Source organism: Trichosurus vulpecula, chromosome 1 (assembly GCF_011100635.1).
Source record: "Trichosurus vulpecula isolate mTriVul1 chromosome 1, mTriVul1.pri, whole genome shotgun sequence".
Taxonomy (NCBI): domain Eukaryota; kingdom Metazoa; phylum Chordata; class Mammalia; order Diprotodontia; family Phalangeridae; genus Trichosurus; species Trichosurus vulpecula.
In genome coordinates this window covers 38,552,256-38,556,832 of record NC_050573.1, presented here as the reverse complement: position 1 = coordinate 38,556,832, position 4,577 = coordinate 38,552,256, and positions in this window count along the sequence as shown.

Here is a 4,577-nt window from a genome sequence, read left to right as displayed (position 1 = left end):
CAGGTAAACAAAGATTCATTAAGCATCTACTATGTGCCAGCCTTTGTGCTAAATGTTGGTCATATAAAAAGGGGAAGGGAATATGCATTTATGAAGCAGCAACTAGGTGTCAAGCACTGGGCCAAGGGTTGAGGGTACAAAGAAAGGGAAAAATAGTCCCTGGCCTCAAAGACTCGTAATCTAACGGGGGGGCTCTGATGCCTACCCTACAGGGCTATTGCGAGAATTAAAAAAGATTTTATGTGAATCTTTATAATCTGAATGTGCTATATAAGCTGAGGCAAAAATCATATTTTCTTACCAGCCATTCCCATCCTACATCTCCCCCTTCATGTTTCCTGGGGGCTGGAGTCCCCTTGAGGTGTCCAGTGGCAGGAACCCCACTGTTTGCAAATGTGTGGCATGCCCATACATGCACATGTACACACAAACACATGTGCACACACATAGGCATGTACACACATGTCATTCTGCAATCAGCCATGCTAGGTGAGGAACAAACCAAGTTAAAAGGCAATCTTTCCAAGTCAGATGGCAAATCTTTTAGAGAAACAGATGTGGGTCTGTACACCTCTGCCAAAGTCAACTCCATACAACTTAAAAAGATTAGTTCTGTGTAAACTGAAAATAGGGAAGCCCAGCCTTCAGGGCTGTGATGAATGGGCAGAAGCATATGACAGCAACAGGCTCAGACTCAGAAGGGTTAATGTTTTTGCCTCATCATTTCGAGCTGAGCAGGGGATTCTTCATGCTGGTGCTCAAAGAGCATTGAGAGAAGGACATAGTTGACTTGAGTTGGGCTCCAGACATCCCAGCTCACAATGGGACCTTCCATTGACTTCTGCTTGAATGGTAGGATCCTTTACCCCACACATCACCCTCTCGATGATTTGGTCTTTTAATTCTAGTCTCAAGACCATTATTACAAGATGGCAGAGCAGATGGAAAACTGGTCTTGGAGCCAGGAAGACCTGGGTTCAAGTCCCTTGTCTGAAACCTACTGGGTGTGCAACCCTGGAACCCTGGGCCAATCCCTTAACCTCTTAGTGGCCCCAGGAAACTCCCTATATTAATGAAATCTCAAGACTAATGCCTATGTCCTCTCCATCCTCCCAACTAAAACACACACACACACACACACACACACAGAATTTCAAAGTGGGAAGAAACCTTGGTAGCCTTCAAGTCCAACCCATACCTAAGCAAGAATCCCCTCTAGAACCCACCCAACAAGTAGACATTCAACTTCTGTTTAATGACCTCTAAGGAGGAAAGGGCTAATACTTCCCAGAACAGCCTATTTCACTTGAGGATAGCATTCAATGTCTTACCATTCAATCACCCTTCCATCATTTGCTCATTCATTCACTTATGGATGTGAAGCAAAACTCCTGTGTTCTAAAATTCCACTAGATCCATGATCTCATCAATGTAACTGAGCAGTTCCCAATTTTTTTCCTTCTACAAACATCTTTCAACAACAACCAAAAAACAGTTGTTGTGAACTTTGAGCATATTTTAATATGCTACTTAAGTATTCTTTTAGGTTTATGCATTAAGTGCTTACAAATAACTATGATAAATACTTTTATCCCCCCAAACTACAAATTAAAATTTACTTTACCTAATTATAAAAAATAAAATTTATGCTACCTATAATTATGAAAACTAGAAATATAAATTTATGAAATTCATTATGAAATAATTCCAAATATTTTATGGGGGATACTCTCTAAGAATTAAAAGAAATAATCCAGCAAGACCTCATATGCTTATGATTATGTGTAAGACTTCATGTTAAATTTATTTTACAACTTTTGTGGAATATAAATAATATTTTAATGAAATAAGTTAGAACTTGGAAGATGTTTAACATACAATAATCATGTATAAACAATTTCAGAATTAAACTTTTTATTTAAAAAAAGATTTGTGATATTTGGCTCAACTCGAGAGAAAAAGTCTTAAATATGGTTCCACATCAAGTTTCTTTCTGCATTTTGATTTAAAACAAGAATAAAGTGAAAATACTTGCTCACACAAATATGTGGTGGAAAATAGCAGGAGAATTTTACAAGCTCTCTTGCTGAAAAAGAGAAATTCAATATTATTTTGAGCCACCTAACCAATCAATGAAAATAAATGATTAATTATGACATGAAATATTTATTCTTCTACTAGCTAATGATAAGCACTATATTAAATGTTAAATTTCCTTTATGTTCAATTACATATATTGCTTCATTTTTAGCAGTACATACATACATACAGACATATATATATACATACAGACATACATATACATACATACGCACATATATAAAATAACTTTTCTAAAGAAACAATCTCTCCACATGAGACTTTATTCTCTTCTTTCTTTTGTCACACGGGCTACACTCTCAGAAAATCTACTAAATAACTGAGAAGTGTTGCTAGTGAGTTTGAAAATCCACCAGACAGAAGAAGAAAAACTTAAGTGAAGGATAAATTTAAATTAGAAAAAAGGCCTTAATACTGAGATGAGAGGCAATTTAAGATTTGTTTCTGCAGAACATTTGTGATGATCTGGGATGTTTTCAAGGTGGCTTCTAATGCGCATGCCCGGTGATCATGGGTTTCAAACAGCCTAACGTTTGTGCTACAAGAAGGAAAACTTTTGTAACTTGATTACATATTTTCCCAACTGATAAAGGACAAATTATAAGGGAACACAGGGGCTGAGGAAGCTACTCTGGTGCAGTATACTAAGCACAGCCGAGGATGTGCGTGTACATCTGACCATCCATTAGGAATTAGTTTGTGCATGAACGTGGTTTGGAAATAGTTTGATGACAGATTGAGAAATCACAAGAATAAGTTGCATTTAGAAGCAGTCAGAGTCTGATGTAATTGTTGTCAATAAGTCTACCAGTCGTATCTGACTTTTCACAACCCCTGTGGACCAACCGTGTATGGGGTTTTCTTGGCAAGGATACTGGAGAGGTTCACCATTTCCTTCTCCAGTGGATCCAGTGGATCCTTTTGTCAGGCAGACATTAAGTGACTTGCCCAGGATCACACAGCCAGGAAGTGTCTGAAGGTAGATTTAAACTCAGGTCTTCCTGCTCAAGGCCTGCTGCTCTAACCGCTGCACCAACTAGCTACCCTTATAATGCTTCAAACACACAGTCCTCCTTAATTCTAATGCCTTCCCACTTTTGATTATCTCCAGTTTATCTGGTTCATAGCTTGTTCATACAGCTTCCCTCATTAGACTGTGAGCAGGAGCTGTATTTTGTCTTTCTTTGTATCCCCAGCACTTAGCAGAGTGCCTGGCACATAGTAGGTGCTTAGTAAATGTTAATTGTCTGATCAATAAGCTCTTAGGGGAAATTGTTTCACAGAGGAAAAATACATTTGTAATATAATTGGGCAGTTTTGGTGGGTTTTTTTTACCACTTAAAGTGCCATTAAAGAATCTTTAGAATGAGCCTCTTAGACTATCATTATGAACCCCCAAGCAGTCATGAATCCCTAAATGAAAACCACTACTCTGGTCTAATCCCACATTTTATAAATAAGGCAAGTGAGGCAAAGTGACTTGCTCAAGGTCATGTGGGTAGCAAGTGCAGGTGCTCTCTGATTCTAGAGCTAAGCACTCTTTCTGCTGGACCAAAACTTGTTGATTAATTGGTTAGCTGAGTGAGTGATTGATTGATTCAGGGATCTCAGGAGGGAAATGTTAACCTATGGAAGAGGAGTCTATGACTTTGCAAACCTCAGGTTGTTGTTGTTGTTTTTGTCGTGTTTGTCATTCGTTCTCAAAGAGGACCATGGTATCAGGGAAATGGTGACACGACTTACAGTTGACTTTGATTTGAGTGAGGGAGGGCTGGGCAAGGTCACCAGCCTCACTTTCTCCTCCAGAGCCATCTGGGTCCGGTGGCCTGATACTCACCAGGATGACTGGAGACACGCTACCTCAATGTCATAGGACCATAAATGTAGAGCTGAAAGGGACCCTGGAAGTCATCTACTCCAAAACTCTCATTTTATAAGTGAGGAAACCGAGGCCCAGAAGAGTGACCAGGAAAAGCCCATTGCAGAAGGTGGGATCTGAGATGAGGCAGAAGTGAGGACAGGGAGAATACCAGGGACAGGGGAAATCCAGTAAAGAGGCATGGAGTCCAGAGAAGGAGGGCTAGGTGGGAGGAACAGCAAGAAAACCAGTGACACTGGATTGTAGAGTATATGGAGGGGAGCGAAGCTTAAGAAGACTGGAAAGTCATTGTGAATGAGCTGTAAAAGCCAGGGAATTTCATACTTGGACCTGGAGGTAAGAGGGAACCACTTCGGGTTACGGAGTAGAGGGATGAGCTGGTCAGATCTGAGCTTTAGAAAGATCATTATAGCAGCAATCATTTCTGGAAAAACCATCTCCCATTCCAGATTCAACCATCCCTTACAAAAAAAAATAAAAGAAATGAGTAAAAGAATTAAATGTATATAATATAAAATAAATTTAAAGGTATTTAAAGTATTAAAAGGCATTTTAAAGTATTTTAAAATTAAGCAAAAATATCCTATAATGACTACAC